Consider the following 25,929-nt stretch of genomic DNA (forward strand, 5'->3'; position numbering starts at 1 on the left):
GAAGGTGGAGTGAGGAGGCAGATGGGAACAATGGTGGGTGGGGGGAAGAGGGGACCCAGTGGGAGCAGAGTGTGGGCGATGGTCCACTGGAGTGGGTGGAAGAGAGAACGGATTGGGGGGGGCTGCAGTTTGAAAGGAAAGGTGTGTGTGAGAGGGCCTGGGAGGAGGAGAGCAGGTTCCTGAAAACCTATTATCATTGCCTGTTATTCTGACAGGAACATACAAACTCTCGACTCCCAATAATTCACTTTTGAAGGCCTCCCACCTACCATGTATGCCTTTGCCGGAAAACAACCTGTCCCAACCTACACTTCCCAGATCCTTTCTGATTCACAATTAGCTTGTCTCCAATTTAGAATCACAATCCAAGGACCTGACTAATCCACCTCCAAAATTATCTTGAGACTAATGGCATTATGATCACTAGATGCAAAGTGTTATCTTACACAAACCTCTGTTACCTGCCCTGTCTCATTCCCTAATAGGAGACGTAGTAGGGCACCCTCTAGTTGGGACCTCTATGTACTGATCAAGGAAACTTTCCTAAACAAACTCTTCTCCTATCCAGTATAGCCCAATGATCTAAAAATCTGATGCCCTCCCTTTTGCATCAACTCCTTAAACACGTATTAAACTGTATGACCTTCCTATTTCTGGCCTCGCTAGCACGTGGCACGGGTGGCAATCCTGAGATCACAACCCTGGAGGTCCTGTCCTTTAACTTAGCACCTAACTCCCTGAACTCACCTTGAAGGAGCTTGTCACCCATCCTGCCCCTGTCAATGGTGGACCATGACCTCTGGCTGTTCATCCTCCCACTTAAGAATTCTGTGGACTCGATCCAAGACGTCCCTGACCCTGGCAAAAACCATCTGGGAATCTCGCTCTGGTCCACAGAACCTCCTGTCCGTTCCCCTAACGAATGAATCCCCTATCACAACAGCTTGCCACTTCTCTCCCCCTCCCCTCTGAGCCATGGAGCCAGACTCGGTGCCAGAGACCTGAGCACTGTGGCCTTTCTTTCCCAAGTCAACCCCATCCAATGGTATACCTGTTGTTGAGGGGAATGGCCACAGGGGTACTCTGCACTGGCTGCCTGTCTCCTTTCCCTGTCCTGTTATCTGAATCCTGCACCTTGGGTGTAACTGCCTCCCTGTATGTCCTGTCAATCAACCCCTCAGCCTCCTGAATGATCCAAAGTTCATCCAGCTCCAGCTCCAATTTCTGAAAGAAGCTGCAGTGTAGTCATCAGGGATACGTGGAGGTCTCCCTGTGTTCCCACATCCCGCAAGAGACACATTACACTATCCTACCTGGCATCCCCACTGCTCTAACTGTGTGATAAGAAAGAAAAATAAATTAAATGATAAAATCTACCTACCTCTCTGTGCCAAGCCAGAATTCTGCACACTAACACAATTGCCACTCCCTTAAGCTTAGCTTCTTCTTATTGGCCTTTTGCCAAGTGCCTAATTATGCACAATCCAAGGTCTCCTCAGGAACTGTGATGCGCAGTGTCCTGACTTTCCCTGCTCACTCCTGAACTCTCTCCGTACACAATCGAACATCTCCTCGGGAAGTGTGACGCACAGAATGTACCATAAACCTCCAGAGATTCTTGTGACCAACACAACCGGAAAAGACAACTGCATTAATCCCCGGGGATTCCATCAAAAGCTTTCTAAAATGGGGCATTGACAGAAGTGTGAACAGGATCGAAGATTTCCAGCATCGCCAGTGACCTGGGTTCAATTCCCACGGCTGTCTGTACGGAGTTTGAATGCTCCCCCTGTGACTGTGTGGATTTCCTCTGGGTGCTCGGATTTCCTCCCATGTTCCAAAGATGAACGAGTCAGTAGGTCATATGGGTGTACTTGGGCAGCGTGGGCTCGCTGGGACAGACAGGCTTGTTACCATGCAGTGTCTCCAAACAAAAAAAATAAATTCACCCTGTAAAATTCAAATTAAGTTTATTATTAAAGTATGTGTGTGTTGCCAGCCAGTGGTGTAGTGACATCCACACTGGACTTCAAGGCGAGCGGTTCCGGGTTCAAATCTGGCCAGCTCCCTGCATGCTTTCCATCTGTGCTGGGTTGAGCATCAAGACAGCAACTCATCCTCGTAACAAAACAGACAATGCTGAAGAAACGGCAAGGTTTCTGCCCGATGTGCCACAAGGCACGGAGAGGAACAACAATAATGTACATGTATGTTACTGCCTTGAGATTCCTTGAAGAAAATAAAGAAATAGAATAGAATTTATGAAAACCTAAATATAAACAAAGGCTGTCAAACAACCAATGTGTAAAACAAGACAAACTGTGCAAATCAATACAAAAAGTAAAGATTTATAGTTCATGTGGGAATACTTGTGCCTCTGACCAAGTGTGACAAGCTGACGTTTGATATTGTCACTGCGCATATACAGTATCCACAGGGTTTAAATGCCATGGAAATTTAGCTCTCTGCAGAAACAGCACTGTACATTTGAAGATAAGGACAAACGTGTTAATGAACATCAACAGAGACTGTACATAATTTACACTAATACATAATGACATTAATGCAAGACCAAGAGAGAGGGAAAATATAACCAAAGGTACTGTTTGAGTTTTCAGGCAGGTTCAAGACCTTAATGGTAGTGGGGCCGAGAGAGAGTTGTTGATTCTGGAGGTGTGGGTCGTCAGGCTCCTGTACCCCCTGCCTGATGACAGCATAAAGAAGAGAGCACTGTCCAGATGGCGGGGGTCCAACCTCTCTCCAGAGAAACATTCCAGGATGACAATTCCCTGTGAGGTACGGACATTCTGAGATATTAAACTGCAGCTCTGCCCGCTCTCTGGGGTAGATTGTGAAAGAATTCAGGAATTCTTTCTGAGGTTTTGGCCGATTGTTATCCCTCAACTAAATTTAGCCGTGAAGGATTATCCGGACAGTATCACATTGCTAAGATGCAAAACTTGGTTAGTTAGCACATAGGCAGATGCTGGAAATCCGGAGCAACACACACCAATGTTGGAGGAACTCAGCAGGTCTATGGATGGTAATAATCAGTCCATATTTCAGGCCGAGACCCTTTACAAGGACTGAATTTAAGCCAAATTAAACTAAATCTCTTTTGCTTGTACATGATCCAGATTGCTTTATCCCCTGCACATTCATGTGTCTGTCCAAAACCCTCTAAACATCACTACTCCACCACACCTGGTAACCCCTTCCAAGCACCCATTACTCTCCATGTAAAACAAACTCTTGCACTGAACGTCTTCTTTCCACCTCCCTCCTTTCATTGTGCCCTTGTTCTTGACGTTCCTACCCCGGGAAAATGACTATCTATCACATCTACACTCAATGGCCACTTTATTAAGTACCTTCTGTGCCTAATAAAGTGGCCATTGAGTGTGTGTTCATGGTCTTCTGCTGCTGTAGCCCATCCACTTCAAGCTTTGGTGTGTTGTGTGTTCAGAGATGCTCTTCTGCATGTCATTCACTGTGGTAACGTGTGGTTATTTCAGTTACTGTTAGCTTGAAGCAATCTGGCCAATTGTCTGATCGCTCTCATTAACAAGGTGTTTTCTCCTACAGAATTGCTGCTCACTGGATGTTTTTACTTTCTCGTGCCATTCTCTGTAAACCCTAAGAGGCTGTTGTGCATGAAAATCCCAGGAGAGCAGCAGCTTCTGCGATACTCAAACCACCCCATCTGGCACCAACCATGGCCAAAGTCACTTAGATCACATCTCTTCCCCATTCTGATGTTTGGTCTGAACAACATCTGAAACTCTTGACCGTGTCTGCATGCTTCTCTGCATTGAGTTGCTGCCACATGATTGGTTGATTAGATATTTGCATTAAAAAGGAACAGATATACAGGTGTAGCTAATAAAGTGGACACTGAGGGTACACTTCTCATCATTTTATAAACTTCTGTCAGGTCTTCCTTCAGCCTCCATCTGACCAGTGAAAACAATGGAACTTTCACCAACTAGTCCTTCCAGCCAATATCTAATCCAAGCAGTATCCTGGTAAACCTCTCACAGTCATAGAACACTATAGCACAGAAACAGGCTCTTTGGCCCATCTATTCTGTGTCAAATTATTAATCTGCCTAGTCCCATCTGCACCTGGACTACCACTCTCCATATTCCTTCCATCTATGTACTTTTCCAAATTTGCTTTAAATGTTGAATCCACCACTTTCACTGGCAGCTCATTCCACACTCACATGGCCCTCTGAGTGAAGAAGCTCCCCCCGCCATGTTGTCCTGAAACATTTCACCTTTCACCCTTAACCCCGTGACCTCTAGTTCTAGTCTCACCCAACCACAGGGAAAATAGTCTGATTCCATGTACTTTAACCATACCCCTCACAATTTTGTATACCTCCCCTCATTCATCCATGCTCTTGGCAATAAAATCCTCCCCCGTTCAACCACTCCCTATAATTCAAGTCCTCTAGACCTGGCAAAATCATTGTAAATTTTCTCTGCAATCATCCAGTCTTTCCTGTAGGTTGGTGGCCAAATCTACACACAATACTAATTAGGCCTCACCAACTTCAACATAACATTTCCATCTCCTGTACTCGATACTTTCATTTATGAAGGCCAATGTAGGAATGAAAGCCTGGGATAGGGACATATCTGAATTGGGACAAGACTTAGTCTGGGATGCGATTTGGAATAATGCTGCCGGTGCTTCAAAAAACCCAAATCACTGGTATATACACTTGAAATTTTGTCATAGAGCATATTTAACACCGAGAATTAGACATCAAATGGGACTGGTTCCTGACCCATGTTGCTCATTTTGTCCCCACAGAACCGTTGGCTCTTTTATACATGTTGTATGGGAATGTCCAGGGGTTTTTGTTTTGTGGGGGAAGGTTATCAGTACTCTTACAGAACTAACAGGGGTACAATTACCAATGGACCCCGCTGTACATCTTCTAAATGATGACTCCCACCTTTCCCTTACGGAAAAAAACATGCAAAATCTGGCCGGCAGGCCTGACTGCAGCTAAGAAGATTGTAGCCCAGCGTTGGAAACCTCCCCATGATATTTCAAATACTCACTGGTTTCGGAGCTTTTTGGACATTTCTCACCTGGAACTTTCATCAGCAAGAGTAAATGATGCACGACCAAACACAATCTTAATGTGGACAAATTTGATATCTAACTTAAAAGATCTTTTGTTAAAATAGGAATGCTTTGTATATGTATGTACTACTATTCAGTTGGTTGGTGGAGGGGAGAAGGATGGGGGAGAGAGGGGTGGAGGGGGGGATGGTGATGAAGGTTGAGGGGTGGCTGGGTTAAACAGTCAAAATGTAATTGGCAATTGGTTGTATTGAATGTCATTTGTTGGTGTTGCAATAAAAAATTAGTAAAAAAAAAATGAAGGCCAATGTGTCAAAAGCTTGCTTTACGACCCTATCTACCTGTGACACCACTTTCAATGAAGTATAGACCGGTATTCCCAGATCCCACTCTTCTACTGCACCTCAGTGCCCTACTGCTCACCGTGTAAGTCCTACCTTGGTTTGCCCTCCCAAAGTGCAACACCTCACAACTGTCTGCATTAAATTCCAGCTGCCAGTTTTCCAGCTGGTCCAGATCCCACTGCAAGCTCTGATAGTCTTCCTTGCTGTCCATTACACCCCCAATCTTGGTGTCATCAGCAAATTCCCTGGTTCAGTTTACCACTCTGTCATCCAAATTGTGGGACAGCATGGTAGTGTAATGGTTAGCACAACACTTTACAGTACCAGAGACCCGGGTTCAATTCCTGTCACTGTCTGTAAGGAGTTTGTATGTTCTCCCGTGACCGCATGGGTTTCCTCTGGATTCCTTCCACAGTCCAAAGGCATATTGGTTGGTAGGTTAATTGGTCATTGTAAATTGTCCCATGATTAGGCTAGGGGATTGCTGGGTGGCAAGACTTTAAGGGCCGGAAGGCCCCACTCCACACTGTATCTCAACAAATTGTTTTTTTAATCGTTGATATAGATGACAAACAACATGGACTCAACACTGATCCCTGTGGCACACCACAAGTCGCAGGCCTCCAGTCAGAGAGGCAACCCTCTGCTCCCACTCTCTGGCTTCTCCCTCGAGACTAATATCTAACCCAATTTACTACATCCAAGTGTGGCCGGAGCCAAGTTTTATACAGCCGCCACATGAATTCCTTACTCCTACAGTCAGTGCTAACCAAAGAAGGCAAACACGACACGAACATCATCTCAACTTGTGTGGTCACCTTCAGGGAGCTCTGAACTTGGACTCCAAAATCCCTCTGTGCATCAATGCTATTAAATGTATACTTCCCCCTTACATTTGACCTCCCAAAGTGCAGCACCTCATGGTGATGGCATCCGTTAGTCTCGCGAGACCATGGATCTGCGCCTGGAAGGTCTTGCTTCAGTTTGTGTTAGAGCAGCGTCTGTTGTGGCTGTAGAGGCCCACACGGGAGTGACAGTCTCGGCTGCATCGACTGCACTTGAAGGCGCTGTCCTCCAGCGTTGTCTTGGTGCTGTTTTTCCGACGAGTGCGCTTTTCTTCAGCAGCAAGCCTCAGCTTCTCTTCTCCTCTTTAGACCCCTGCGTAGTTCCAGCCTCCAGTGAGAGCGATGTCCTCCCACCTCTCGACGTTCATTTTCAGTGACTTCATGTCTCTCTAGCAAACCTCTTTGAAACAAAGATGGGGCCACCCTTGTGCTCTCTTGCCGGAGGCCAGTTCTCTGTACAGCAGGTCTTTCAGGATCCTCCCGTCTGACATGCGGTGTACGTGGCCCAGCCAGCAGAGATGGCGTTGTTGGAGCAGGGTGAAGAGGCTGGGTATCTGGGCGCGGGCCAGGACCTCATTGTTGGTGACTCGGTCAGTCCACGTGATGTCCAGGATGCGCCTCAGGCCGCGAAGGTGGAAGGCGTTGAGGCGCCACTCTTGTCTGTAGTAGAGACTCCACACCTCATACCTCCCCAGATTAAACACCGTCTCCAATTTCTCTGCCAGTGTTCCTGTTATACCATCTAGCACTGTCCTCACTGTCCACAACTCCACCAATCTCTGGGGCACCTGCAAACTTATTAACCCAGCCAGCTAGATTTTCACCCAAGTCATCACAAACAGCAGAGGTTGGAGCACTGGTCACAGACCTCCTACCAGAATAACGTCCTTCCACCACTACCCTCTGTGATATGGGTGATCCACAATGGGCAATACAAATTCTGAATCCAAACTAACGAGTCACCGCAAATCCCAAACACCTTGATCTTCTGCATGAGGGACCTAGTCAAATGTCTGCCTAAAGTCCATGTAGACAGCATCAGCCACTCGACTGTCATCAATCACCCACATCACCTCCCCAAAACAAAACTCAAAAGACCCATCCCACATAAAGCCATGCCGACTATCCTTAATTAGCCCATGTTTTTCCAAATGTGCGTGAATCCCAGGATTCTCTCTAATAACCACTGATATCAGGCTCACAGGGCTTTAATTCCCTGGAATCTACGTATTTTTCTTCTTGAACAACAGAATGACATTGGCTTCTCTCCTCCTCTCCGAAACCTCTCCAGAGGCCACAGAGGATACAAAGACCCCTGCAGTTTCCTCTCTTTGCCTCTTTCAATAACATGGAATCGATCCCATTAAACCCGGGGGATTTATCCACCTTGATGCTCTTTAAAAGACCTAGCACCACCTCCTTCCTTATCTCAAAATGTCCTGGCATATTGGCATGCTCCAAACTATCAACTCCCATGTCCTTCTCCTTGGTAAACACTGATACAAAGTACTCGTTTAGTACTTCTCCCGTATTCTCTGACTCCTAGCATAAATTTCCTTCCTTATCATCCTACCCAATGTGTCCAGTAATCCAGTTGTTTTTAATGTAAGGACAAAACTCTTGTGATTATCTTTAATTCTACTTGCCAAGTATTTATCATTTGTTTTGGCTCTCCTACTTCCATGCTTGGGCTATGTCCTGCTTTCTTTATGTTTCTCAAGGGCTCTGTCTGATTTTAGCTTCTTGAACCTGACATACTCATCCTGTTAGTTTTTGACTAAATTCATCCTTGTTTTCCTTCTCCTGCCATCCTTGTCTTTCCTCCTGACTAGAACATGCCGGTCTTGAGTTCCAATCATCTGCTCCTTAAACAACTCTCACGTGTCAGATGAAGGCTTACCCACTAACAGTTGTTCCCATTTATCTCTCCCAACTCCTGTCACAATCTACCCTCCCTAAACTTAGTACTTTCCCACAAACGCCAGACTTATCACTATCCACCACTGTCTTAAAACTTAAAGATAAACACAAGAGATTCTGCAGATGCTGGAAATCCACAGCAACACCCACAAAATGCTGGAGGAACTTGGCGGATCAGGCAGCATCTATGAAATGAATAAACAGTCGTTGTTTCAAGCTGACACCCTTCATCAGGACAAGAAAGGAACGGGGAAGATGCCATCATAAGAAAGGGGAGGAGGGGAAGGAGTACAATCTAGAAGGTGATAGATGAAGCCAGCTGGTTGCGGGGCGGAGTGAAGTAAGAAACTGGGAGGTGATAGGTGGAAAAGGTAAGCAGTTGGAGAAGAAACATAGAAACATAGAAAATAGGTGCAGGAGTAGGCCATTTGGCCCTTTGAGCCTGCACCGCCATTTATTATGATCATGGCTGATCATCCAACTCAGAACACCGCCCCAGCCTTCCCTCCATACCCCCTGAACCCCGTAGCCACAAGGGCCATATCTAACTCCCTCTTAAATATAGCCAATGAACTGGCCTCAACTGTTTCCTGTGGCAGAGAATTCCACAGATTCACCACTCTCTGTGTGAAGAAGTTTTTCCTAATCTCGGTCCTAAAAGGCTTCCCCTCTATCCTCAAACTGTGACCCCTCGTTCTGGACTTCTCCAACATCGGGAACAATCTTCCTGCATCTAGCCTGTCCAATCCCTTTAGGATCTTATACGTTTCAATCAGATCCCCCCTCAATCTTCTAAATTCCAACGAATACAAGCCCAGTTCATCCAGTCTTTCTTCATATGAAAGTCCTGCCATCCCAGGAATCAATCTGGTGAACCTTCTTTGTACTCCCTCTATGGCAAGGATGTCTTTCCTCAGATTAGGGGACCAAAACTGCACACAATACTCCAGGTGTGGTCTCACCAAGGCCTTGTACAACTGCAGTAGTACCTCCCTGCTCCTGTACTCAAATCCTCTCACTATAAATGCCAGCATACCATTCGCCTTTTTCACCGCCTGCTGTACCTGCATGCCCACTTTCAATGACTGGTGTATAATGACACCCAGGTCTCGTTGCACCTCCCCTTTTCCTAATCGGCCACCATTCAGATAATAATCTGTTTTCCTATTTTTGCCACCAAAGTGGATAACTTCACATTTATCCACATTAAATTGCATCTGCCATGAATTTGCCCACTCACCCAACCTATCCAAGTCACCCTGCATCCTCTTAGCATCCTCCTCACAGCTAACACTGCCACCCAGCTTCGTGTCATCCGCAAACTTGGAGATGCTGCATTTAATTCCCTCATCCAAGTCATTAATATATAATGTAAACAACTGGGGTCCCAGCACTGAGCCTTGCGGTAACCCACTAGTCACCGCCTGCCATTCTGAAAAGGTCCCGTTTATTCCCACTCTTTGCTTCCTGTCTGCTAACCAACTCTCCACCCACACCAATACCTTACCCCCAGTACCGTGTGCTTTAAGTTTGCACACTAATCTCCTGTGTGGGACCTTGTCAAAAGCCTTCTGAAAATCCAAATATACCACATCCACTGGTTCTCTCCTATCCACTCTACTAGTTACATCCTCAAAAAATTCTATGAGATTCGTCAGACATGATTTTCCTTTCACAAATCCATGCTGACTTTGTCCGATCATTTCACCGCTTTCCAGATGTGCTGTTATCACATCCTTGATAACTGGCTCCAGCAGTTTCCCCACCACCGACGTTAGGCTAACCGGTCTATAATTCCCCGGTTTCTCTCTACCTCCTTTTTTAAAAAGTGGAGTTACATTAGCCACCCTCCAATCCTCAGGAACTAGTCCAGAATCTAACGAGTTTTGAAAAATTAACACTAATGCATCCACTATTTCTTGGGCTACTTCCTTAAGCACCCTGGGTTGCAGACCATCTGGCCCTGGGGATTTATCTGCCTTCAATCCCTTCAATTTACCTAACACCACTTCCCTACTAACATGTATTTCGCTCAGTTCCTCCATCTCACTGGACCCTCTGTCCCCTACTATTTCTGGAAGATTATTTATGTCCTCCTTAGTGAAGACAGAACCAAAGTAATTATTCAATTGGTCTGCCATGTCCTTGCTCCCCATAATCAATTCACCTGTTTCTGTCTGCAGGGGACCTACATTTGTCTTTACCAGTCTTTTCCTTTTTACATATCTATAAAAGCTTTTACAGTCCGTTTTTATGTTGCCTGCCAGTTTTCTCTCATAATCTTTTTTCCCCTTCCTAATTAAGCTCTTTGTCCTCCTCTGCTGAACTCTGAATTTCTCCCAGTCCTCAGGTGAGCCACTTTCTCTGGCGAATTTGTATGCTTCTTCTTTGGAATTGATACTATCCCTAATTTCTCTTGTCAGCCACGGGTGCACTACCTTCCTTGATTTATTCTTTTGCCAAACTGGGATGAACATTTGTTGCAGTTCATCCATGCAACCTTTAAATGCTTGCCATTGCATATCCACCGTCAATCCTTTAAGTGTCATTTGCCAGTCTATCTTAGCTAATTCACGTCTCATACCTTCAAAGTTACCCCTCTTTAAGTTCAGAACCTTCGTTTCTGAATTAACTATGTCACTCTCCATCTTAATGAAGAATTCCACCATATTATGGTCACTCTTACCCAAGGGGCCTCTCACGACAAGATTGCTAATTAACCCTTCCTCATTGCTCAAAACCCAGTCCAGAATAGCCTGCTCTCTAGTCGGTTCCTCGTCATGTTGGTTCAAAAAACCATCCCGCATACATTCCAAGAAATCCTCTTCCTCAGCACCTTTACCAATTTGGTTCACGCAATCTACATGTAGATTGAAGTCACCCATTATAACTGCTGTTCCTTTATTGCACACATTTCTAATTTCCTGTTTAATACCATCTCCGACCTCACTACTACTGTTAGGTGGCCTGTACACAACTCCCACCAGCGTCTTCTGCCCCTTAATGTTACGCAGCTCTACCCATATCGATTCCACATCTTCCCGGCTTATGTCTTTCCTTTCTATTGTGTTAATCTCTTCTTTAACCAGCAACGCCACCCCACCTCCCCTTCCTTCATGTCTATCCCTCCTGAATATTGAATATCCCTGAACGTTGAGCTCCCATCCCTGGTCACCCTGGAGCCATGTCTCTGTGATCCCAACTATATCATAATCTTTAATAACAATCTGCACTTTCAATTCATCCACCTTATTACGAATGCTCCTCGCATTGACACACAAAGCCTTCAGGTGCTCTTTTACAACTCTCTTAGCCCTTATACAATTATGCTGAAAAGTGGCCCTTTTTAATGCTTGCCCTGGATTTGTCGGCCTGCCACTTTTACTTTTCTCCATAGTACTTTTTGTTTCTACCCTCACTTCACACCCCTCTGTCTCTCTGCACTGGTTCCCATCCCCCTGTAGTGAACTAACCTCCTCACACCTAGCCTCTTTAATTCGATTCCCACCCCCCAACCATTCTAGTTTAAAGTCACCTCAGTCGCCCCCGCTAATCTCCCTGCCAGGATATTGGTCCCCCTAGGATTCAAGTGCAACCCGTCCTTTTTGTACAGGTCATGCCTGCGCCAAAAGAGGTCCGAATCTAAGCTCTCAGATCTCTGTTCCTTTCTCAACAACAGACCTCACCAGTTCCTCTCAAACACCACCCTCCTCCATCTGGCAGAATTGGTCCTCACCCTCAACAATTTCCCTTTCTCCAAACTCAAGGCTTAGCCATGGGTTCCAGCTATGCCTGCCTTTCCGTTGGCTACTTGGAAGAGTCCATATTCAGAGCCTTCCCTGGTCTTGCTCCCCAACTCTTTCTGTGCTACACTGACGAATGCATTGGTGCTGCTTCATGCACCCATGCTGAGCTCGCCAATTTCATCAACTTTACCTCTGACTTCCACCCTGTCCTTAAGTTCACTTCTGACACCTCTCTCCCTTTCTCAATTTCTCTGACTCCATCTCTGCAGACAAATGGTCTACCAATATTTTTAGTAAACCTACCAATTCCCACGGCTATGTTGACTAAGCCTCTTCCCAACCTGCTATTCCCTTTTCTCAGTTCCTTTGTCTCCACCGCACCTGCTCCCAAGATGCAGCTTTCCCTTCTAGACATTGGAGGTGTCCTCCTTCTTCAGGGAATGGGGTTTCCCTTCCTACACCACTGATGTTGCCCTCACCCGCATCTCCTCCATCTCCTGGAAATCCGCAGTCACCTGATCTTCCTGCCGCCTTAACAGCGATGTGGTTCCTCTTCTCCTCACCTATGACCTCATGAGCTTCTGCATCTAACACATTACTCTCCACCATCTCTGTCATTTTCAATGGGACCCTACCACCACACATAATCATACCTCCCCCTCCCACTCTCTGCTTTCCACGTGGATTACTCTTTCCATGATTCCCTTGTCCACTTGTCCCTCCCCACTGATCTCCCTCCTGGCACTTATCCCAAAGTGCTACACTTGCCCACACACCTCCTCCCTCACCGCCACTGAGGGCCCCAGACACTCCTTCCAGGTGAGGCAGCACTTCCCTTGCGAACCTGTTGGGGTTGTCCACTGTATCCGGTGCTCCCAATGCGGCCTCCTCTACAGTGGTGAGACCCGCTGTAGATTGGCTGCACCGCTTTGTCGAGCACTCCACACCATCTGCAAAAAGCACGATTTCCCAGTGGGCAACCATTTCAGTTCCAAACCCTATTCCCATTCTGATAAGTTGGTTCATGGCCTCCTCTTTGGCCACAGTGAGACCATTTTCGGTTTGAAGGAAAAGCATCTCATGTTCCCTCCAATCTGACAGCATGGTCATGGATTTCTCCAACTTCAGGTAATTGTCCCCCTCTCCATTCCCTCTTCTCCAATTCCACACTCTGGCCTCTTTCCTCTTCTCCTTACTGCCTATCACCTGCCCCTGAGTTCCCTCCTCCCTCCTTTCTCTCATGGGTGCACTCTGCTCTCCAAGGGTCAAAGGTCCAATTCAATGTCAGAGAAATGTGTACAATATACATTCTGAAATGCTTTTCCTTCGCAAACATCCACAAAAACAGAGGAGAGCCCCAAAGAATGAACGAGTTAAATGTTAGAACCACAAAGTCCTCCTCAGCTCCCCCCCCACGCGTAAGTGGCAGCAAGCAATGATTCCCCCCAATAGCAAAAAACAAGCATCAGCACCCACCACTGAGCACTGAAGTGTGAGCAAAGCAACAGCAAACACACAGACTTGCAGTTACCCTGAAGACTACTTGTTCACCCGGCATTCAGCATACCACAGGTTCTCTCTCTCCCTATAAGGGCGAAGGAAGTGTCTCCATTTTTCCCAGCGATTGGGGAGACATAACAAACAACTCGCTGATTTACAATGTTAAATGTCCTTTACGTCGCTTTTTCCGAGCACTGTTTCCAAAGATCTCTAAGATCCTGGGTCTCTGGGCACACAGCAGAAGATTTTCCCACTACCCCGACCACACGCGGGTCTCTTGCCTGTGACACCGACCCTCGATCCGCCCGTCTCCAGAGCCCAGAGATCTTAGGCTTCCAAATCCGAGCTGGACTCTCAGACCGAACCCTAGGTGTGCCGAACAACGGCCAGTCCTGAACCCCCAAGAATGGGTCCCATTCCTGCAAAGAACCGAAGTAACTCCAGGTCAGGGGCTTCAAAAGAAATCTGAAAGGAAAAAATAAAGATTTATTAAAGATGGAAGTAGAGCTGCTTCCGAAGATGCAACTGCCATCTTGACTTCACTCCTCCTCTCCTATCAGATTCCTTCTTCCCCGGCTATTTACCTTTTCCACCGATTACCACCCAGCTTCTTACTTCATTCCCCCCTCCCCCTCCCACCTGGCTTCACCTATCACCTTCTAGCTTGTACTCCTTCCCCTCCTCTCTCCACCTCATTCTGCCCCCTTCCCCCTTCCTTTCCAGTCGTGAAGAAGGGTCTCAGCCTGAAACATCGACTGTTTCCTGACCTGCTGAGCTCCTCCAGCATTTTGTACCTGTTCTGCTGAAGGAGCTGTGATCAATGTTGTGCTCTTGCACTGAAAGACCAGTCACCTGGCCAAGCACATCTCCCAAAACAAGGCCCCAGTATTGTTCCTCCTGAAGTTGGATGTGCCCAAGGAAGTTCTGCTCCATCTGTGCCCCTGGGATCAAGGGAATCTCAGTCGTCGGTGAGACGCGATGTAAACCCCACTGTCGAGCACGTCTGCTCCATCGCCGGATTTCCTGGTGACTGACCCATTCCCGTTCCAGCATGGCCACCTATCCTGCCACAGTGAGGCTACTCTCAGGTTGGAGGAGCAACACTCAGAGTACACCAGCTACTCTGATCAGACCCAAAGTTTCTCAAGAGACAGGATCGCACCGACCTGCTGATTCGGAAAAGGGAAAAGGTGGAGTTGTGTGATTCACGGTAACTCTCTGCTGTGTCCTAATGTGCTCCCCACAACCTTGAACTCTGAGCGATCAAATGCCATCTGTTCTATTTCCTGAGGGATTCTGTGATTCTGACCACGGTTTACATACCATCAGCAGCCGACTATAACCGAGCGCTTGAAATACTGCATGATGCCACCTCCAAACAAGAAACAGTCCACCCGATGCATTTCAAATCACAGTCGAGGACTTTAACCAGGTTTCCTTGAAGAAATCCCCAACCATTACCATCAGCATATAACCTGCAGCACCAGAGGTCCCAACACACCAGACCACTGTTACACTACGATAAGGAATGCCTACCATTCCGTGCCCAGACTGCATTTTGGTAAATCTGATCACTTGGCTGTCCCTCCCCTCTCTGCATACAGTCAGAGGCTAAAGAGCAAAGCTCCAGAGATTAGGACGACAAAGAGGTGATTGCAGGAGGCAGGGGAGTGGCTATGGGATTGCTACAACTCAGTAGACTGGTCTGTGTACAAGCACTCATCTGTCGCTCAAAATTAATACACCATGGTTCTCACAGACTTTATAAAGACAGTAGACAAGTGTGTACCCACAAAATTATTTAAAGTCTTTCACAACCAGAAGCTTGTACCCTGAAAACCCTGTGATTTCAGTCTCTGAGGCCGACATGAGAACACCCTTCAGGAGGTGAATGCACGGAAAGCATCCAGCTCAGCTGATGTACCTGGACAAGTACTGAGTACCCGTGCTGATCAGCTAAAACTCTGACAAACTTCTATAGATGTGTGGTGGAGAGTATATTGACTGGCTGTATCACAGCCTGGTATGGAAACGTCAATGCCCTTGAATGGAAAATCATTCAGAAAGCAGTGGATACGGCCCAGTCCGTCTCTAGTAAAGCCCTCCCCGCAAATGAAAACATCTACATGAAATGCTGTCACAGGAAAGCAGCATCCATCATCAGTGACCCCCATCACCCAGGTCAAGCTCTCTTCTTGCTGCTGCCATCAGGAAGAAGATACAGGAGCCTCAGGGCCAACAACATCAGGTTCAAGATCAGTTATTACCCCTCAACCATCTGGCTCTTGAACCAAAGGGTTTAATTTCACTTGCCTCATCACTGAAATGTTCCCACAACCTATGGGCTCACTTTCAAGGGCTCTTCATCTAATGCCCTTGGTGTTTATTTATTTAAACATTTATCATTATTATTATTTCTTTTGGTACTTACAGGGTTTATTGTCTTTTGCACATGGGTTGAACGCCCAGTTGGTGTGATCTTTCATTGACTCTGTTATGGTTATTGGATTTATTGAGTATGCCTGCAAGAATCTTGTTTATGGTAACCAAGATGTACTTTGTTAATAAATTTACTTTAAGCGCTTCATATTCCATATGAGCAGCCTCGAACCTGATGTTGTTAACATCAATTTCTCTTTCAAGTTATATCTTCCCCCGCCCCCACTTTCCCCTTCTTCTACTCCCCACTCTGGCCTCTTACCTCCTCTCTTCTCACCTGTCTATCGCCTCCCCCCGGTCCCCTCCTCCTTCCCTTTCTCTTATGGTCCTGTCACGTTCCCTGTGATGGGTTAAAGAACCAGCAGAAATAGAAAACGCTTTGGAGTCCGGTATTGCTATTAACTAATGCTATTTATTAGTAACTACGCAATACAGTAATATAAATTCAGATATATTACACAGGTTAGCAAAGATTATATGTATGTAAGTGTGGAAATATAAAAAAACAAGCTTCTTCAAGTCTAGGGGGAAATAGATACAGTCTTACAGTGATAAGACCATAAGATATAGGAGCAGAAGTTCAGTTCAGTTCATGGTATTGAGTTGAGTAGTGATGGGGAGAGAGAGAGATATTTGTAATCCAGGGTAAATATCGAGAGAAGGAAATTACGTTGGTATCCCACAGATTCCACGACAGCAATACAAAATAACAATAGTAGTAGGTTTTATCTCCGAAGTTGTTCCACTCCACACACGAAATATCACCGACAGTGATCCTCAACGAATATCCTTTCAACACAAGTGGTACCACACCCGAATTCAGCTACGGGTCATCCCAAAGTGGTGGCCACAGGATACTCAAACAGAATCCACATATGGATTATCACCAACAGTAGCTTATCACTAAAGGGACCATCTTCAAGGGAACCAACCCCAAACACACAATGTGATGGCCACTTATCCATTTCCACGACATACGAAATAACTCCAACAGTGATTTGCCACAGGGGTGCCTTTCTTCAGTGAACTACCACACCCAAACAAGGGTAACACACAAGTGGTATTCACAAAGGTACTCCCGTCATCAGAGAACCCACTCCTGTGGGTTAACTATGTGACAGTCACAGCTTTGTATTCGAATGGAATCAAACTCACCCTTATGGGCTACAGAGGAGACAGTCCAAACAGTGACCTCTTTGTCATTAGCTTTCTTCTGTTTCAAACCTTCTCCTCCACTCTTCTCTTCTTTTAAGTCACCGAATGTGACCTCAAAGACGAGATCGTTTTCTGTGTTAAGAGTTATCAACCCAGGCAAGGGTTGGACACACTAATAACTCTCCACCAGTCACACCTCTTCCACACTGCAAGAGCCACTGATCGATCCTCGGAAAACCCACCTTTTTGTTGGCACAACAAAGCTCATCCAGTGTCCAAAACCACGTGTCTGTGTGTCTATCAGCTGACCTTCTGTTTATCTCACCATGCTGAACACCAGCTGTCCATCAAGCAGCTCCTCCCTTCTCTCTCTGTATGAACACAGAAGCTGGCAGTGTCCTTGCAAAAGTGTAAATGTGCTGCAGAGAAACCATAACACCATCTCCAAGCAAACTGTGAGCAGTCTTCGCCTCTCTCTACCTTAACAACAAGGTGTTTGTGTTGTACAACTCTCTCTCTCTCTCTTTTTAAAGGTATAGTCCATAGAAAATATGACCCCTAGGGGTACATAACAGGTCCATTCCTGTCAGATTCCTTCCTCTCCAGTCCTTTATCTTTCCCACCCACCTGGCTTCACCTATCACCTTCTAGCTTGTCGTCCTTCCTCTCCTCTCTACATTTTTTATTCTTTGACTCTCCAGTCCTGATGAAGGGTCTCAGCCTGAAATAGTGACTGTTTATCCAGGCCTGCTGAGTTGCTCCAGTATTTGGTGTGCGTAACTATGACAACCCCGTTGCTTTTTCATTTTTCCATCACCCTTCTGCATATGTGTCCCCCTGTCTCCCGGTGGCCGGTGGTCCGAACCCACCTGAGGGCAGCTGTGAGTGACGGTGCTCTGAAACTGGCCCGGTGGACCCGACATATTGCAGAGGCCATGAAAGCTGTTGTAGCTGTTGTTGGGCTTGGACAGATTAGGAGAATGGACAACTGGCTGGCAGATGGAATACAGTGTAGAAACGTGTATGGTCATGCACTTTGACAGAAGGAATAAAGGCGAAGAGTATTTTCTGTATGGGGAGTAAATTCAGAAATCAGAAGTGCAAAGGGACTTGGGAGTCTTCATGCAGGATTCTCTACAGGTTAACTTCCAGGGTGAGACAGTAATATGAAGGCAAATGCAATGTTAGCGTTCCTTTTGAGGGGTCTAGAATACAAAAGCAAGGATGTAATGCTGAGGCTTTATAAGGCATTGGCTAGACCACATTTGGAGAACTGTGAGCAGTTTTGGGTCCCTCATACAAGGATATGCTGGCATTGGATAAGGTCTGGAGGATATTTACCAGAATGATCCTGGGAATGAAAGACTTAAAGTATGAGGAGCGTTTGATAGCTCTGGACTTGTATTTGCCAGAATTTGGAAGAATGAAAGAGGATCTCATTGAAACCTATTGAATATTGGAAGGGCTGGATAGACTGGATTTGGAGAGGATGTTTCCAATAGTGGGAGGATCCCGGGCTAGAGAGCACATCCATTTAGAACTGAGAAGAGGAAGAATGTCTTTAGCCAGAGGGTGGGGAATCTATTGAATTCATTATCATACACAGCCATGGGGGCCAAGACATTGCGAATACTTAAAGCAGAGGGTGAGAGGTTCTTGATTAGTTCAGGTGAGAAGACAGGAAAATGGGTTTGAGGGGATAATATATCAACCATGATGGAAAGGCAGAGCAGACTCGATGGACCAAATGTCCTAATATTGCTCCTATGTCTTATATAGGCTTATAGGCAGCTCTTTTTCTACATTAGATGATCTTGGACTCAGTCGCCTGATGGGAGCATCAGTTTTAGGTCAAGTCTTGAGTTGGTCTAAAGGCAAAGAAAGAAATATCACTCTATAAGCAATAAATATGAAGAACGTGAGATAAAGAGTCCTCGAAAGTGAGTCCATAGGTTGAGGGAACAGTTCAGTGATGCCAGTGAATTGTATTGAATTGATTTCATTACTTAGATCCTTCATGTACATGAGAAGTAAAAATCTTTATGCTACGTTTCCGTCTAAATATGCAATGTATAGTAATTTGTGATAAATTGTATGTACAGTGGACACGTGGCCAAGTGGTTAAGGCATTGGACTAGTGACCTGAAGGTCGTGAGTTTGAGCCCCAGCCGAGGCAACGTGTTGTGTCCTTGAGCAAGGCACTTAATCACACATTGCTCTGCGACGACACTGGTACCAAGCTGTATGGGTCCTAATGCCCTTCCCTTGGCCAACATTGGTGTCATGGAGAGGGGAGACTTGCAGCATGGGCAACTGCTGGTCTTCCATACAACCTTGCCCAGGCCTGCGCCCTGGAGAGTGAAGACTTTATTATGTATGTACAACAGGACAGCCAATATAGCATCTTATGTGTGTTGATAGAAGTACAATTGTATCATTATGAATTAATCTTTCTGATGGCCTGGTGGAAGAAGCTGTCCCGGAGCCTGTTGATCCTGGCTTTTATGCTGCGGTACCGTTTCCCGGATGTTAGCAACTGGAACAGTTTGTGGTTGGGGTAACTTGGGTTTCCGATGATCCTTCAGGCTCTTTTTACGCACCTGTCTCTGTAATACTGGGAAGTTCACATCTACAGATGCGCTGGACTGTCCACACCACTCTCTGCAGAGTCCTGCGATTGAGGGATGTACAGTTCCCATACCAGACAGTGATGCAGCCAGTCAGGATGCTCTCAGTTGTGCCCCTGTAGAAAGTTCTTAGGATTTGGGGGCCCATATCAAACTTCTTCAACCATCTGAGGTGAAACAGATGCTGTTGTGCTTTTTTTCACCATGGTATGTACAGACCACGTGAGATCCTCGGTGATGTGTATGCCTAGGAACTTAAAGCTCAACCCCAAATCTATTGATGTCGATAGGGGTTAGCCTGTCTACATTCCTTCCGTAGTCCACAACCAGCTCCTTTGCTTTTGCAACATTGAGGGAGAGGTTGCTTTCTTGACCATTGTGTCAGGGTGATGACTTCTTCCCTGTAGGCTGCCTCATTATTATTTGAGATTTGGCCAATCAGTGTAGTGTCGTCAGCAAATCTAATTGCAGATTGGAGCTGTGGGTGGTGATACAGATAGTAAAGGAGGGGGGTTAATACACAGCCCTGAGGGGCACGTGTTGAGGGTCAGAGGGGCAGAGGTGACGGAGCCCACTCTTACCACCTGCTGGCAATCTGACAGGAAGTCTAGGATCCAGCTGCACAAGGCAGGGTGAAGGGGAGGTCTCTGAGCCTCCTGTCAAGCCTGGATGGAATTATAGTGTTGAATGCTGAACGGTAGTTCAAGAACACCATTCTTACATAAGCAACCTTCTTCCCCAGAACAGTTCAATGATGCGGCAAGTGAAATTGAGTGAAGTTATCCCCTCTGGTTCAAGAACCTGAAGGTTGAGGGGTAATAACTGTCCCTGAACCTGGTGGTGTGGGTCCTGAAGGTTGAGGGGTAGTAACTGTCCCTGAACCTGGTGGTGTGGGTCCTGAAGGTTGAGGGGTAGTAACTGTCCCTGAACCTGGTGGTGTGGGCCCTGAGGTTCCTGATGGCAGCAGCGAGAAGAGAGCACGACCTGGGTGCTAGGGGTCCCCTGTGATGGAAGCTGCTTCCTCTAACAACACGCCAGGTAGGTGTTCTCAATGATGGAGAGGACTTTACCTGCGATGTACTAGTCCAAAACCACTACTTTTTGTAGGATTTTCCTTTCAAAGGCCATTGGTGATTCCTTATCAGGCTGTGAGACAACCGGTCAATATACTCATAAACAAGAGAGAATCTGCAGATGCTGGAAATCCAAGCAACACACACTCAAAATACTGGAAGAACTTAGCAGGCCAGACAGCGTCTATGGAAAAGAGTACAGTCAATGTTTCAGGTTGCCTTTTTAATTCCACTTCCCTTTTCCATTCTGATATGTCTTTCCATAGCCTCCCCCACTGTCGTGATGAGGTTAGGCTGAAGGAACACCTTACATTCCATTTGGGTAGCCTACAACATTTGTTTCACAATCTTCCATTAATGCCCCCCACCCCACCCCTCCCTTCGCCATTTTCCATCCCCTTTTCCCTCTCCCACTTTATCTCCTTGCCCACCCATTGCCTCTCTCTGGTGCTCTCCTCCCTTTTCTTTCTCCCATGGCCTTCTGTCTCTTTCACCAATTTACTTCCCAGCTATTTAACTCATCCCTCCCCCTCCAGGTTTCACCCATCATCTGCTGTTTCTTTCTCCCCTCCCTCATCTTCTAAATCTACTCCTCAGTTTTTCTCCAGTCCTGCTAAAGGGTTTTAGCCCAAAACATTGTACTTTTTTCCATAGATGCTGCCTGGCCTGCTGAGTTCCTCCAGTATTTTGTGTGTGTTGCAGTCAATATACTCTCCACCACACATCTATAAAAGTTTGTCAAAGTTTTAGATGTCATTCCAAATCATCACAATCTTGTAAGGAAGTTGAGGCACAACCATCATTTCTTTGTAATTGCAGTTACAGATCCACTAAAATGATAACACTGAGGAATTTAAAGTTGCCGACCCTCTCTACGTCTGATCCCCGATGAGGACTGACTCATGGACTTCCGGATTCCTCCTGCTGAGGTCAATAATCAGATCCTTGCTCTTGCTGACATTGAGTGAGAGATTGTTCTTGTGGCATCACTCAGCCAGGGTTTTAATCTCCCTCCTATATGCTGATATATCACCGCCTTTTATTCAACCAACGACAGTGGTGTCATCAGCAAACTTAAATATGGCATTGGAGCTGTGCTCAGCCACACATTCAGAAGTGTAAAGCGGGTGGAGCAGGGGGTGAAGCACACAGCCTTGTGGTGCACCTGTACTGATGGAGATCGTGGAGGAAACCTGGTTGCCAATCCAAACGGACTGTGGTCCACAAGTGAAGAAACTGAAGATCCAATTGCCCAAGGAGGGATTGAAGCCAAGGTCTTAAAGCTTATTGGTTAGTTCTGAGGGAACACTAGTACTTGGACTTTCTGACTCACACACCCCAATCTGCTAAGGTAGACAGCCTGTCCTCCTCCATTCTCAACCTGAATACCGGCGTGCCTCAAAGCAGTGTGCTGAGCCCTCTTCTGTACTCCCTTTTCACCTATCACTGTGTTCCTGTACACGGCTCTAACTCCATAATTAAGTTTGCAGACGACACCGCGGTGGTTGGCTTGATCAGAGGGGATGACGAGATGGCCTACAGGGACCAGGTCCAGCACCTGGCCGTGTGGTGTGCTGACAACAACCAAGGAGATTATTGTGGACTTCAGGCATGCTAGGAGCCACACTTATGTCCCCATCTACATCAACGGAGCTATAGTGGATCGTGTATCAAGCTTCAAGTTCCTTGGCGTCCACATTTCCAAGGATCTCACCTGGTCCCTGAACTCCTCCATCCTGATCAAAAAGGCACAATAGTGCCTTTATTTCCTGCGCAGCATCAAGAAACCTCACCTCTGTCCCAGGATACTGACGGACTTTTACCGCTGTACCATTGAGAGCATACTCACTAACTGCATCTCAGTGTGGTATGGTAATTGTCCCATATTGGGACTGCAAAGCTCTCCAGCATGTGGTGAAAACTGTCCAGCAGATTATCAGCACCCAATTGCCCACCATTGAGAACATCTACCATAAATGCTGCCTGGGCAGGGCGAAAAGCATGATCAAGGATGCATCTCACCCTAACCATGGAATTTTTACTCTCCTCCCATCTGGTAGGTGCTACAGGAGCCTCCGCTCCCGCACCAGCAGGCACAGGAAGAGCTTATTCCCTGAGGCTGTGACCCTGCTGAACCTCACATCACAGCACTAAGCAGTATTGCACCCATATTGTACTGTCTCAGTATTTTTATATTTGTGTGCTATAGCACTTACTTTTTATTCGCAGTTATTTTGTAAATAACACTATTCTTTGCATTTCTGGTTAGACGTTAACTGCATTTGTATCTGTACTTGGCACAGTGACAATAAAGTTGAATCTAATCTAATGCTGAGCTGTGGTTGATAAAGAGCATCCTGATGTTTGCATCTTTGCTGTCCAGATGTTCCAGGGTTGAGTGAAGACCCAATGAGGTGGCATCTGCTGTGGACCTGTTGTGCTGGTGGGAAAATGGGAGCAGATCCAAGTCACCTCTCAGGCAGGAGTTGATATGTTCCATCACCAACCTCTCAGACCATGGAAGATATTCTGTTAGATAAACTTTATCTAGACTACAATCACTTTGTCTAGACTGCATTCGGCAGCCTGTATTTTCCCTTTAAGAAATGTACTTCTGAATGATCGAAATGAACTAGCCATTTTCCGGAATGATTCAGCAAGCTTGATTCCTAGGAATGCACTTCGAAGGCGAAGGCTGACCAACGCCAGGGCGGATTTCAGGCCAGATTAAAGCACTGAGGCCCGCCAGTTCAGCCTGACTACTCTGCACCAACTAAAGCATCGAGCCAGATTAAAGCATTGCAGGCCAAGAGTGGAAAATAAACCAGAGTTTAGCCGAGTACTCCACGCCCTCCATGATACCGCACTCGAGCCCAACTTGTCAAGCCAGCTCCCTCTCTTCTGACAACTGCCACCGTGTGGGAGGGGCAGGGGTCTTGGGTCCACATCACCTGGTTTGGGAGAAGCTGTTGTCCTGCAGTCACTCTGCACCCTGGACTGGTTTCACTCAGTTCAGCACTGAACTGACTCTGCAGCCTACAGACCTTCTTTCCAGGACTGCAGTTCATGTTCCTTGTATAATTTGTTTACTTTTTAAAATATTTGTACGATTTGTCCTCTTAGGTACTATAGTATTAGGACAAGGGCTGTTAGGCTGGGAAACAGCTTCTTCCCCAGGCCATGGCTCTGTTCAATGCCCTGCTGCCACCCAGGAGAGACATAATCTGATTGGGGATAGTCAGCATGGCTTTGTCAAGGGAGCCTGAGCCTGATTGAATTTCTTGAGTCTGTGACTAAACACATTGATGAAGGTAGAGCAGTGGATGTAGTCTATACGGATTTCAGTAAGGTATTTGATAAGGTTCCCCATGCAAGGCTCCTTCACAAAGTATTGAGACATGGGATCCAAGAAGACCCTGCTTTGTGGATCCAGAATTTGCTTGCCCACAGAAGGCAAAGGGTGGTTGTAAATGGTTCAGATTCTGCATGAAGGTCGGTGACCAGTAGTGCTCTGCAGGGATCTGTTCTGGGACCCCTCCTCTTTGTGATTTTTATAAATTTGACCTGGTTGAGGAAGTAGAAGGGTGGGTTAGTAAGTTTGCTGATGACACAAAAGCTGGGGGTGTTGTGGATAGTCTGGAGGGTTGTCAGAGGTTACAGCTGGACATGCAGAACTGGGCTGAGAAGTGGTAGATGAACTTCAACCCAGATAAATCTGAAGTGGTTCATTTTGGTAGGTCAAATTTGAAGGCAAAATATAGTATTAAAGGTAGGACTCTTGGCAATGTGGTGGATCTGAGACATCTTGGGGTCCGTGTCCATAGGACACTCAAAGCTGCTGCGCAGTTGGCAGTGTTGTTAAGAATGCATATGGTGTGTTGGCCTTCATCAGTTGTGGGATTGAGTTCAAGAGCTGAGAGGTAATGTTACAGCTATATAGGACCCTGGTCAGACCCCACTTGGAGTACTGTGTTCAGTTCTGGTCACCTCATGACAGCAAGGATGTGGATACTATAGAAAGAGTGCAGAGGAGATTCACAAGGATGTTGCCAGGATTTAGGGCATACCTTCTGAGAAGAGGTTGAGTGAACTTGGTCTTTTCTCCTTGGAGCGATGGAGGATGAGAGGTGACCTGACAGAGGTGTACAAGATGATGAGAGGCATCGATCGTGTGGATAGTCAGAGGCTTTTTCCCAGGGCTGAAATGGCTAACATGAGAGGGCATAGTTTTAAGGTGCTTGGAAATTGGTACCGAGGGAGTGTCAGGGGTAAGTTTTTCCACACAGAGAGTGGTGGGTGCGTGGAATACACTGCCAGCAGCGGTGGTGGAAGAGGATACAATGGGGTCTTTCAAGTGACTCTCAGATAGGTACATGGAGCTAAGAAAACTAGAGGGCTACGTGCTAGGGAAATTCTAGGCAATTTCTAGAGCAGCTTACATGGCCGAAGGGCCTGTAATGTGCTGTAGATTTCCATGTTCTATGTCTCATCATCACCAGTAACACAATTTTTTAAAAACTTTTAAACTTCCGTTGTAAATGCACCTTATACTCAATGTCAATTTTCTGGAATATATTTTGTGATTTACTGATTTATTCGTGGTAATGTTGCTTCATGTGCTGTGGTGTGCGCGTTGGTACAGATGAACGTTGTTTCGTTTGGCGGAATACATACATACAATTGAACGAAAATAAAGTTGAACATTGGATGTTTGTCAGTCTTAGTTGCATGTGGTTTTATGTGGAGTATATTGTGTTTCCTTGTTTGTGGAAGCCTACAAGGTTCACATAACTTACCTTTACTTTGAACAACACAACATTGCCTGTCCAAGATTGCTTCTTGGAGATTTAATTCATGAAAGCAGCTATAAAACCACGCTGTTTTTCTTTATCTTTAGCGGATCACAAAAATATTTTGAAATGAACAAATGTATTTTGTCAAATGGCACTGTGAAATTGACACATTTTTAACTTACGCCAACTCCCCTGGAGACACATCCACTTCACCTTTGACATTGCCATCCAGCTGAAGCCGGGGAGGGAGGTGTCACGTGCGGAGGGGTGTGGGCGGGAAGAACCAATCGGAGCGGAGGATGGCCGGCCACGTCGGCGAACAGGTCAGGTGACAGAGGCCGGCCAGTGGCAGTGCGCGGGGAGGGGAAGTGGGTGGGGTGGGCGGTG

The 25,929-nt window shown here is 46.3% G+C and overlaps 1 long non-coding RNA gene across 1 annotated transcript; it reads right to left on the reverse strand.

Moving 5' to 3' along the window:
• Nucleotides 1–1,990: 1,990 nt before the first annotated feature.
• On the reverse strand, nt 1,991–25,812 carry LOC140198164 (uncharacterized). The gene is made up of 3 exons (XR_011886115.1): nt 25,725–25,812; nt 13,737–13,920; nt 1,991–2,229 (listed from the first exon to the last, which is right to left on the reverse strand). It is a non-coding gene; the product is annotated as an uncharacterized lncRNA (long non-coding RNA).
• Between the last annotated feature and the right edge of the window lie 117 nt (nt 25,813–25,929).

This window comes from Mobula birostris, chromosome 5, assembly GCF_030028105.1.
Source record: "Mobula birostris isolate sMobBir1 chromosome 5, sMobBir1.hap1, whole genome shotgun sequence".
NCBI classification, from domain to species: domain Eukaryota; kingdom Metazoa; phylum Chordata; class Chondrichthyes; order Myliobatiformes; family Myliobatidae; genus Mobula; species Mobula birostris.